This window comes from Protopterus annectens, chromosome 6.part0, assembly GCF_019279795.1.
Source record: "Protopterus annectens isolate FY-2018-M chromosome 6.part0, PAN1.0, whole genome shotgun sequence".
In the NCBI taxonomy this organism is placed as follows: Eukaryota; Metazoa; Chordata; order Ceratodontiformes; family Protopteridae; genus Protopterus; species Protopterus annectens.
In genome coordinates, this window is record NC_056737.1 from 1,341,781,266 (window position 1) to 1,341,794,890 (window position 13,625).

Genomic DNA, 13,625 nt, shown 5'->3' on the forward strand with positions numbered 1-13,625 from the left:
GGGGATGATGAAGTGATGAGTAGGTATGGTGTTAAACAAAGGAATGCAGAAGGTCAGATGGTAGTGGATTTTGCGAAAAGGATGGACATGGCTGTGGTGAATACGTATTTTAACAAGAGGGAGGAGCATAGGGTGACATACAAGAGTGAAGGAAGATGCACACAGGTGGATTATATCTTATGTAGAAGGGCCAGTTTGAAGGAGATTGGAGACTGTAAAGTGGTGACCGGAGAAAGTGTCATTAGGCAGCATAGGATAGTGGTTTGTAGGATGACGTTGGTTATCAAGAAGAGGAGGAGGAGTGTGAGGGCAGCACCAAGGATCAAGTGGTGGAAATTGAAAAGGGTAATTGTGAGGTGGAGTTCAGGAATGAGTTAAGGCAGGCACTGGGTGGCAGTGAAGAGTTACCAAATAGCTGGGTAACTACAGCAGAGCTAGTAAGGGAGATGGCTAGAAAGGTGCTTGGTATCACATCTGGACAGAGGAAGGATGACAAGGAGACATGGCGGTGGAATGAGGAAGTATAGGAGAGTATACAGAGAAAGAGGTTGGCAAAGAAGAAGTGGGATTGTCAGAGAGATGAAGAAAGTAGACAGGAGTATAAGGAGATGAGGTGAATGGCAAAGAGAGGTGAAGGCTAAGGATAAGGCATATGAAGAGTTGTATGAAAGGTTGGACACTAAGGAGGGAGAAAAGGACCTGAGCTAGACAGAGGGACCGAGCTAGGAAAGATGTGCAGCAGGTAAAGATGATAAAGGATAATGAGGGAAACATACTCACAAGCGAGGAGAGTGTGTTGAGCAGATGGAAAGAGTACTGTGAGGGGTTAATGAATGAAGAGAATGAGAGGGAGAGTAGGTTGGATGATGTGCAGATAGTGAATCATGAAGTGCAGTGGATTAGCAAGGAGGAAGTAAGGATAGCTATGAAGAGAATGAAGAATGGAAAGGCTGTTGGCCCAGATGACATACCTGTGGAAGCATGGAGGTGTTTAGGTGAAATGGCAGTGGAGTTTTAACCAGATTGTTTAATGAAATCTTGGAAAGTGAGAGGATGCCTGAGGAATGGAGAAAAAGTGTTTTGGTACCGATTTTTAAGAATAAGGGTGACGTGCAGAGCTGTAGTAACTACAGAGGGATACAATTGATCAGTCACAGCATGAAGTTATGGGAAAGAGTAGTTCATAGGTTCATAGGTTCATAGATTAGTACTAGGCTAACTGCCCTTGTGAGCCATTTTAAGCCTAGCCAATTATCCCCTGTGAGATTCAAACCCTGGACCTTGTGTTTGTAAGGTAAACACCTTAACCATTAGGCCACCCTCCCAAGCAAGGTTAAGAAGGGACGTGATGATTAGTGATCAGCAGTATGGTTTCATGCCAGGAAAGAGCACTACAGATGTGATCTTTGCTCTGAGAGTGTTGATGGGGAAGTACAGAGAATGTCGGAAGGAGTTGCATTGTGTTTTTGTAGACTTAGAGAAAGCATATGACAGGGTGCCTAGAGAGGAGTTGTGGTATTGTATGAGGAAGTCAGGAGTGTCAGAAAAGTATGTAAGAGTGGTACAGGATATGTACGAGGGTAGTGTGACAGCAGTGAGGTGCGGTGGGAGTGACGGATGCGTTTAAGGTGGAGGTGGGGTTACATCAAGGATCAGCTCTGAGCCCTTTCTTATTTGCAATGGTGATGGACAGGTTGGCAGACGAGATCAGACAGGAGTCCCCGTGGACTATGATGTTTGCAGATGACATTGTGCTGAGAAGGGATGCTGAGTATATTGGGAAAAAGATGCTAAGGATGAAGCTACCAGGTAACAGGAAAAGAGGAAGGCCTAAGATAAGGTTTATGGGTGTGGTGAGAGAGGACATGCAGGTGGTTGGTGTGACAGAGCAAGATGCAGAGGTCAGGAAGAAATGGAAACAGGTGATCTGCTGTGGCAACCCCTAATGGGAACAGCCGAAAGAAGATGATGATGATGATGTATATCCGTATATATCGACATATATCTATCTATCACCCTTTCTATCTCTATATTATATATATATATATATATATATATGTGTGTGTGTGTGTGTATATATATATATATATATATATATATATATATATATATATATATATATATATATATATATATATATGTATATATATATATATATATATATATATATATATATATATATATAGGAGAGAGAGAGAGAACACACCTTTCATTGGGTACATGGTTGTGTATACTATTTCGGAACTCCGCCTTTTGTGTTTTAACCTGTCACAATACACACCTGCCGTTGGTACATCTCAGGTAGCTTAATGGTAGGTGATTGTGTATATGGTTGTGTGTTCTACTCCTGGCAGTAGTTGTTTTACCTCTCAGAGCAGACACTATTAGTACAAGGGTGAATAATGCAGATTTCAGTGGTTCTGGCCAGCTTCGCCCGTGATCTGCATGATATTCAGCAAAGCTTAGACCTGTTTTAGCATATCCATGTAGTCATGTTTAAACTACGCTTACCGGCACTTGCCGGTGCATAAACCCACTAACATGTGCTTAAATGTGCTCTAATGACCTGCATCCAACATCCATTATTCGGGACATCGGAATGACATAACAGGCCTTGCTGGTCGTGGAACCGGGAACATGCACGAGACAGTCAGTGGCTTTACCACTTGGGCATCTGAGATAAGTACAAGTGTTATGGTGTTTAGTATGTGGACTGTACTAATGCTGTTCCTCCATACTGCAAACAAATGAGTAACTCAGTTAGTTTACATATGGATGACACCTATTAATGGTATGTCCAAGTGATGCTTAATGGATGTGCTCCAGCTATGGGAATCCATGTCACAGTGAGCCACACACTGTAATGTGCTGCACCTTGCCACAACCATAACTGGAGAATGCTGGGGTGACAGATACCTGTCATGGGTACTCCCGTGCTTTGGAACTACATCCCTGATTACATTATATGGAGCCCTCATTAACACATCAGGGAATCCTTTCAGTGTGGGTGGGGAACAGTGGTTACACCCAGGGAATCCCACAATTGGCTCTGCTCCACAGAGGGACAGTTAGTTAATCAATGGGGTGGCAAAAGCAGACACATTTGGCTAGGATGATGAATGGCCTCTGACAATCAGGCATGTACCTACCGATGTACCTAGGTACCTATACATACAGTATCAACATGCTGTTAGCTTAATTTACTGCTCTCCAGGTGTTGACTTACCTTGTACCAATAGCTGTTGTGTGTGCAATAATTGAGGGCTGCCTATGAAGGATGCACACAGTAGACCACCCATACATGACAATTTACAGGTGGTCGTGGTGTGTGCCATCCATTTTACTGTGTGTGCAGGTGGAGAAGTGTGTCAGTCCATAGCGCCTACACTGTCAGTGTATGTGCTATACGTTCCCTCTTTGCCAAGGCATGGGCATATTGGGCATGCCTCTGTCTGCCTACTGGGGCTGGCACAGGGTGTTCATGGTCTAAATCCCTCTGTGCCTGTGATGCCCTTGGCAATTGCAGTGGGCTGTGAGGGCCTTCACCATTATGTCCCTGCTGCTGTTTCCGTAGGATCATATTATGTAGCATGGCACATACTATGAAGATGTGGGCACACGTGCCTGGAGAGTACTGCAAGGCTCCACCAAATATGTCCAGGCAATGGAACCATGATTTCAGCATCCCAAACACACACTCTATGATTATTCTGGTTTGTGCGCAGCCACATTATGGTGTTCTTACATGAGTGTGTGTGCATTTCTGATGGGAGTCATCATCCAGGACTCCAGTGCATAGCCAGCATCCCCCACAAGGTGGCCATATGGGATGTCCCCCCTGACAAATACCTGGTACAGCTGTGAGGCATGCCAGATGTGGGAGTCATGATAGCTTCCAGGGCTGCCAGCACACACATCCGTGATAATACCCTGGACATTGCACATGACCTGGCAGTTGATGGAGTAGTATCCTTTGCAGTTTATGTAGCACCTACCATGCTCACCGGGTGGTGACTTGATATGTATGTGCGTGCAGTCTATTGCACCCAGTACCTCTATGTAGTCTGCCACATGGTGGAAGAGGTGCATATTGCTGGCTAACTCATCCTGAGTTTGGGGGAAGTATATATGCTCATTGGCATATGGTAACATGGCATCCAGGAACTGGTGGAGTACCCTGGATTCTGATGCCTGTGAGATCCCCATGATATCTCCAGTTGGTCTTTGAAAGGTACCTAGTATTCTCAAGCTTACACATACCTTCATGTCCACTGGGATGGGTTCCCCTGTTGTTTCTGGCTCTGAGGCGTGGCCGGCACAGCTCAACGATTTGCTGTATGATGTCCCTGTCCACCCTGTAATGCTCTGCTATCTCCAGATCATCTAGCCCCTGGTAGGTTACCCTTGGTCTGAACACTCTTCTCCTCCTCCGGGGCCTGAGGTGGTTGTCAGCATCATCCTCCACACCACCTTCAGTCTCCAACACATGGTGTTGAATCACAGCTATGACAGCTTCCAACAAGTACATTGTAAAAGTTCCCAGTCTGTTTACACCGATGGTGCAATGTTTGGGAAAACATGAGTGTGTGTGAGGTGCCTTCACACTTTATACTATTGTGCTTTGGACACTGATGACATCATAGGGTGTGTATGTACAATCAGAGCTGCAGGGTATCTTACTTATGTGTTTTACCGCAGGTACTGCTATTGTGGTGCCTTTGGTGTTGAATTACATTTAGCTGCTGTGGATCACCTCTTACCCTTGTCTTCACTTTTCATAATGATTCCCCTCCCATTGTCAGGCATGCATCCAGCAGCTTGCTTTCTTGTTTTGTACTTTCCTAACCCAGGATTGTGTTGCAAAATGTGTTCTATAGCCGATCTATTGCAGGTTTGTTTTGCTCTGCGGTGACAGTTCTCTTTTCTTTGCAATCCGGCACCTCCCCTATCCTGTTTTGCAGGTTGCTACTTGCAGCCTTGTTAGCTACCGTCAATGGCCCACTGTGAGTTAATAGATGTTAATTACTCAGTTGTACTTCCAATTACTCCTACTGCAGCATTTCCTTATTGTCTTCCCCGTAACCTTCCTGTTTCAGTTGTGGAAGCGCCGCCGCAGCCGTTTACCGGGTTTCGAGTGCATTTTCATCCACGTACACATGCACTTTCAGTCACCATGTGTGCTCTCAGCTAAGCAAAGCTATGGCTACATCCACACCGGGCTATCCCGCGGCTTTGCTTTAGCAACGGGCAACCCAGATTAGCAATGTTCCAATGTGCTTACAGCTACAGTGGCACACCCCACTGCTGATGTCGTAGTATACCTCCAGGCCACTCCTCAGTGTTGTCCCGCTGCACCGTATGGCACATCCTTAGGCCGGGCGGATGTTTGTATTCAGTATTACTTGCCTTCATTTGGTAATGGCATTGACTACTAATTCATAGTTACCGCCCGAACACTGTCACAGACCCTTAGCAACCCTTGCACCTTGGTTGTGGTGTAGCATGCATATCATTGACTATTATGGCAAAATCATGATTTCTGTTACATTGCAATTTTATGACATCTGTATATATTTTCCTTTGTGTTCCCATTTTGTGCACACATGCCCCGCGGTTGTCCTTTATGCTAGTGTGTCGATGAAATTAAATTTTATTTTTATGTGTTGTGAGTTTTTTATGCCATTGGCTGTATATTTAGCCATTGGCATATGTTAACTTTGTAATATGTAAGTTTGGTCCACTTTCATGGCTCCGATGTTCTGTTTGGAAAAATGTAAACCGTTTTTTTTTTGGTTTACATTTCTGTATGCTTAGGCTACACCTGCACCACTTCATGAATCGCTATGTACCTTCATTTGCATGCTGCACTACTGCACATGGGGTGATTAGTATATGAGCCGAGAGCTGGCAAGAGATCTGGCGACACCACACCTTTAGTGCACATGGAAATGGATTGTACCTGAATCACTGCTGGCCATATTTGGCGTTATACCACCTATGCTACGCCTGCTCCTGGTGCAAGCTTCATGAATCCCGTGGTATATCTAAAGTACTATATAGCTGTGTAAAAATGTTTTTGTTAAATAGCAATATAAGGCTCCGAGTGTCATATAAAGTATATATTGGGGTTCTATATGTAGGACAAAAACATGTAATAAGTCCTGCTTTTTTATAATAACTGGTGACATATATATTTGCACCAAATTGCCTATATATATGTATTGAACTATTATTATCCATAGAATATATATTCTATGGTTTGAATGGGCTGCCCAGAGGTGTAGAGTTAAAGTTATGTCTATTATATTTGTTTGATGCTGAGCCTTGAAGTATCCACAATGTGTCAAGTGTTTATATTATATATATTTGACTGACATATGAAAGACAGAAATGCAACAGTATGATTTGTTTCTATGGGGAAAAACATAAACCTTCCTTGTTTAAAACTGCTTACATATATCAATGTGTGACTTGGTGTATTCTAAATCATTTAGCAATGATATATATTTTATAATACTTGGTTGTCTATTGTAATTAAATGAAGAAAGTGGGAAGAAGTAAACGGAGCATCTGTCGAGTGTGATGACATCATTGGCGCTGCACAGAGGTGCTGCAATTATGACAAACACACTTTTTTCATTTCTAACATTTCTCTAACTTTTGAAATGGAATATAATACAACGCGGGTGTAATATAAGTATATCTTAAGTGGAACACACTCGCTGGACAAATTTAACAGTCGACAATGTGATGGGAAGAATTTGAGTTTTAAAATGGAATTTGAACACATGGCATGGGTAACTTGCATTTTAAACTGCAGCTTTATTTCCACTGTTAGAAGTAGTAGGAATGTATAGAAGGCTAGACCTAGATTTGTTATTGTAATAATTTTTAAGTAATAACATATATCTGATACAAAGCAGATAACATAGAACAATATAATTCAATGAGATTCAAGAATTATTTTAAAGAAAATATTTGGAGGTTCGGTGTTGCAATGAGGCATGCCGGCAAAACCCTTATATTTATATGGTCCAAGTGTCACACAAAGTTCGTCATGGTCTGAGCGGCCTATATAATCATACTATATTTTTTACTGTCTATTGGTTGTTTGCCTCTAAACCAATATATATATATATATATATATATATATATATATATATATATATATATATATATATATATATATATAAATGAATATATAAAACAAAATATAAACAAAAAGACCAGGTTAACAGAACCTCTATATATCTACTTGTTCAATATGGCTATGACCACACTGCAGCCCCACCACACAGATGAGTATTACAATATGTCACCAGGATATTATTGAGTTTTACCCCCTTTCATCCGCAGATCAAATTAACTGTGTCGATCCAAAATCAAACCCAAGTCAGAGTATTATCTATATAATGGTCCACCATTGAAGAACAAGCCACCAGCAACTGAATACCATCAAACATATTAGAACACAGACTATATTTGTATCTATGGGTCCACTTCATATGACTGAAATCACAAGATACTGAATTTGACTGAGTCTCATTATACTGAAAGCTTTCAATGCTGAATTAAAAAAATATATATATATATATATATATATATATATATATATATATATATATATATATATATATATATATGGTTCACTTCATTTGATCGAAAGACCATTTGACTGAAACCCATTTGGTCGAAATTTAATTTGATCGAAACCAGTATTCAAGGCATAAACCGGATTTGCCCCTCCTCAATATCGTATGCACTCCTGGAGTTGGTATATAGATAGGGGTGTGGGGACATTTTGTGTTATTTTCTCTTTAAAGGAAACTAGGTGGGGGGGCTTCACCCCACACCTCCCTAATGTGGGGGTCTGTGCCCCACTCAATTCTCCACCCCACCCCCCCCTAACTATGTGTATACCAACTCAGGGTCATATGACATTGGGGAGGGGGACAAATCCTCGTTATTTGTCTTGAAATCTGGTTTATCAAATGAAATTCTCAATCAAATGGGTTTCAGTCAAATGGTTCTTCGATCAAATTAATAGATCCATACATATATATATATATATATATATATATATATATATATATATATATATAGACATTTTTTTGTAATGGTGCATTCACTGTGCCTGACACTGATCTCCTGGCACACCATGACCCTAAAGAGACCTTTCGCTGAGTTGCAATAATTTCTAAATAAGAAGAAGAACTTATGAAAGGCTTAGAAAATAGAAAATCTGGAGCAGCACACACCTGCTATTTTGTTATTTCTGAGAATTTGAAGGCTTGGTACAGTTAACTTTTACAAAATAATTCGTTTATGAAACTGAGTTGCTCTTAGAACATTTCCATGGTCCATATGACCTGTTACATTGAAAAAGGCTTTCAATAAAAGTCAACCCTGGAGTTAGTTTTATCAGTTGAGCTAAAACTTCGCCAAAAATTTCATGCAGTCACCAAGAATAATTTTTATACCGGATCAGTCGAGGCCCGGGTTAACAACTACCATCACCAGTACTGTTAGGCTACAGGGTGCTGGTGGAAATTGGGCTACTGTTGGCCGAAGGAGGAGAAGAGATGGAAGACATGGCCGAAGGCAGGAGGAGAGGAGAAAGGCTAGGACTGTGGAAGTGAGGGTCGGAACTTTGAATGTTGGCAGTATGACTGGTATAGGGAGAGAGCTAGCTGATATGATGGACAGAAGGAAGGTTGGTATATTGTGTGTGCAAGAGACCAGGTGGAAGGGGAGTAAGACTAGGTGTATCGGAGGTGGGTTCAAATTGTTTTATCATGGTGTGGATGGGAGGAGAAATGGCGTAGGAGTTATTCTGAAGGAACAGTATGCTGAGAGTGTTTTGGAGGGGAAAAGAGTGTCGGATAGAGTGATGTTTATGAAGCTGGAAATTGATGGTGTAATGATGAATGTTGTTAGTGCATATGCTCCACAAGTTGGGTGTGCAATGGATGAGAAAGAATAATTTTGGAGTGAATTGGAAGAAGTGGTGATGACTGTACCTAAGGATGAGAGAGTGGTGATTGGAGCAGATTTCAATGGGTATTTTGGTGAAGGGAACAGAGGGGATGATGAAGTGATGAGTAGGTATGGTGTTAAACAAAGGAATGCAGAAGGTCAGATGGTAGTGGATTTTGCGAAAAGGATGGGCATGGCTGTGGTGAATACGTATTTTAACAAGAGGGAGGAGCATAGGGTGACATACAAGAGTGAAGGAAGATGCACACAGGTGGATTATATCTTATGTAGAAGGGCCAGTTTGAAGGAGATTGGAGACTGTAAAGTGGTGACCGGAGAAAGTGTCATTAGGCAGCATAGGATAGTGGTTTGTAGGATGACGTTGGTTATCAAGAAGAGGAGGAGGAGTGTGAGGGCAGCACCAAGGATCAAGTGGTGGAAATTGAAAAAGGGTAATTGTGAGGTGGAGTTCAGGAATGAGTTAAGGCAGGCACTGGGTGGCAGTGAAGAGTTACCAAATAGCTGGGTAACTACAGCAGAGCTAGTAAGGGAGATGGCTAGAAAGGTGCTTGGTATCACATCTGGACAGAGGAAGGATGACAAGGAGACATGGCGGTGGAATGAGGAAGTATAGGAGAGTATACAGAGAAAGAGGTTGGCAAAGAAGAAGTGGGATTGTCAGAGAGATGAAGAAAGTAGACAGGAGTATAAGGAGATGAGGTGAATGGCAAAGAGAGAGGTGGCGAAGGCTAAGGATAAGGCATATGAAGAGTTGTATGAAAGGTTGGACACTAAGGAGGGAGAAAAGGACCTGAGCTAGACAGAGGGACCGAGCTAGGAAAGATGTGCAGCAGGTAAAGATGATAAAGGATAATGAGGGAAACATACTCACAAGCGAGGAGAGTGTGTTGAGCAGATGGAAAGAGTGCTGTGAGGGGTTAATGAATGAAGAGAATAAGAGGGAGAGTAGGTTGGATGATGTGCGGATAGTGAATCATGAAGTGCAGTGGATTAGCAAGGAGGAAGTAAGGATAGCTATGAAGAGAATGAAGAATGGAAAGGCTGTTGGCCCAGATGACATACCTGTGGAAGCATGGAGGTGTTTAGGTGAAATGGCAGTGGAGTTTTAACCAGATTGTTTAATGAAATCTTGGAAAGTGAGAGGATGCCTGAGGAATGGAGAAAAAGTGTTTTGGTACCGATTTTTAAGAATAAGGGTGATGTGCAGAGCTGCAGAAACTACAGAGGGATAAAATTGATCAGTCACTGCTTGAAGTTATGGGAAAGAGTAGTTCATAGGTTCATGGGTTCATAGGTTCGTACTAGGCTATCTGCCCTTGAGCCATTTTAAGCCTAGCCAATTATCCCTGTGAGATTCAAACCCTGACCTTGTTGTAAGGTAAACACCTTAACTTTGGCCACCCTCCCAAGCAAGGTTAAGAAGGGACGTGATGATTAGTGATCAGCAGTATGGTTTCATGCCAGGAAAGAGCACTACAGATGTGATCTTTGCTCTGAGAGTGTTGATGGGGAAGTACAGAGAATGTCGGAAGGAGTTGCATTGTGTTTTTGTAGACTTAGAGAAAGCATATGACAGGGTGCCTAGAGAGGAGTTGTGGTATTGTATGAGGAAGTCAGGAGTGTCAGAAAAGTATGTAAGAGTGGTACAGGATATGTACGAGGGTAGTGTGACAGCAGTGAGGTGCGGTGGGAGTGACGGATGCGTTTAAGGTGGAGGTGGGGTTACATCAAGGATCAGCTCTGAGCCCTTTCTTATTTGCAATGGTGATGGACAGGTTGGCAGACGAGATCAGACAGGAGTCCCCGTGGACTATGATGTTTGCAGATGACATTGTGCTGAGAAGGGATGCTGAGTATATTGGGAAAAAGATGCTAAGGATGAAGCTACCAGGTAACAGGAAAAGAGGAAGGCCTAAGATAAGGTTTATGGGTGTGGTGAGAGAGGACATGCAGGTGGTTGGTGTGACAGAGCAAGATGCAGAGGTCAGGAAGAAATGGAAACAGGTGATCTGCTGTGGCAACCCCTAATGGGAACAGCCGAAAGAAGATGATGATGATGATGTATATCCGTATATATCGACATATATCTATCTATCACCCTTTCTATCTCTATATTATATATATATTATATATGTGTGTATATATATATATATATATATATATATATGTATATATATATATATATATATATACACACATATATATATATATATATATATATATATATATATATATATATATATATATATATAGGAGAGAGAGAGAGAACACACCTTTCATTGGGTACATGGTTGTGTATACTATTTCCCGAACTCCACCCTTTTGTGTTTTAACCTGTCACAATACACACCTGCCGTTGGTACATCTCAGGTAGCTTAATGGTAGGTGATTGTGTATATGGTTGTGTGTTCTACTCCTGTCAGTAGTTGTTTTACCTCTCAGAGCAGACACTATTAGTACAAGGGTGAATAATGCAGATTTCAGTGGTTCTGGCCAGCTTCGCCCGTGATCTGCATGATATTCAGCAAAGCTTAGACCTGTTTTGCGCATATCCATGTAGTCATGTTTAAACTACGCTTACCGGCACTTGCCGGTGCATAAACCCACTAACATGTGCTTAAATGTGCTCTAATGACCTGCATCCAACATCCATTATTCGAGACATCGGAATGACATAACAGGCCTTGCTGGTCGTGGAACCGGGAACATGCACGAGACAGTCAGTGGCTTTACCACTTGGGCATCTGAGATAAGTACAAGTGTTATGGTGTTTAGTATGTGGACTGTACTAATGCTGTTCCTCCATACTGCAAACAAATGTGTAACTCAGTTAGTTTACATATGGATGACACCTATTAATGGTATGTCCAAGTGATGCTTAATGGATGTGCTCCAGCTATGGGAATCCATGTCACAGTGAGCCACACACTGTAATGTGCTGCACCTTGCCACAACCATAACTGGAGAATGCTGGGGTGACAGATACCTGTCATGGGTACTCCCCGTGCTTTGGAACTACATCCCTGATTACATTATATGGAGCCCCTCATTAACACATCAGGGAATCCTTTCAGTGTGGGTGGGGAACAGTGGTTACACCCCAGGAATCCCACAATTGGCTCTGCTCCACAGAGGGACAGTTAGTTAATCAATGGGGTGGCAAAAGCAGACACATTTTGGCTAGGATGATGAATGGCCTCTGACAATCAGGCATGTACCTACCGATGTACCTAGGTACCTATACATACAGTATCAACACATGCTGTTAGCTTAATTTACTGCTCAGGTGTTGACTTACCTTGTACCAATAGCTGTTGTGTGTGCAATAATTGAGGGCTGCCTATGAAGGATGCACACAGTAGACCACCTATACATGACAATTTACAGGTGGTCGTGTGTGTGTGCCATCCATTTTACTGTGTGTGCAGGTGGAGAAGTGTGTCAGTCCATAGCGGCCTACACTGTCAGTGTATGTGCTATACGTTCCCTCTTTGCCAAGGCATGGGCATATTGGGCATGCCTCTGTCTGCCTACTGGGGCTGGCACAGGGTGTTCGTGGTCTAAATCCCTCTGTGCCTGTGATGCCCTTGGCAATTGCAGTGGGCTGTGAGGGCCTTCACCATTATGTCCCTGCTGCTGCTGTTTCCGTAGGATCATATTATGTAGCATGGCACATACTATGAAGATGTGGGCACACGTGCCTGGAGAGTACTGCAAGGCTCCACCAAATATGTCCAGGCAATGGAACCATGATTTCAGCATCCCAAACACACACTTTATGATTATTCTGGTTTGTGCGTGTGCCACATTATGGTGTTCTTACATGGGTGTGTGTGCATTTCTGATGGGAGTCATCATCCAGGACTCCAGTGCATAGCCAGCATCCCCCACAAGGTGGCCATATGGGATGTCCCCCCTGACAAATACCTGGTACAGCTGTGAGGCATGCCAGATGTGGGAGTCATGATAGCTTCCAGGGCTGCCAGCACACACATCCGTGATAATACCCTGGACATTGCACATGACCTGGCAGTTGATGGAGTAGTATCCTTTGCAGTTTATGTAGCACCTACCATGCTCACCGGGTGGTGACTTGATATGTATGTGCGTGCAGTCTATTGCACCCAGTACCTCTATGTAGTCTGCCACATGGTGGAAGAGGTGCATATTGCTGGCTAACTCATCCTGAGTTTGGGGGAAGTATATGTGCTCATTGGCATATGGTAACATGGCATCCAGGAACTGGTGGAGTACCCTGGATTCTGATGCCTGTGAGATCCCCATGATATCTCCAGTTGGTCTTTGAAAGGTACCTAGTATTCTCAAGCTTACACATACCTTCATGTCCACTGGGATGGGTTCCCCTCTGTTGTTTCTGGCTCTGAGGCGTGGCCGGCACAGCTCAACGATTTGCTATATGATGTCCCTGTCCACCCTGTAATGCTCTGCTATCTCCAGATCATCTAGCCCCTGGTAGGTTACCCTTGGTCTGAACACTCTTCTCCTCCTCCGGGGCCTGAGGTGGTTGCCAGCATCATCCTCCACACCACCTTCAGTCTCCAACACATGGTGTTGAATCACAGCTATGACAGCTTCCAACAAGTACATTGTAAAAGTTCCCAGTCTGT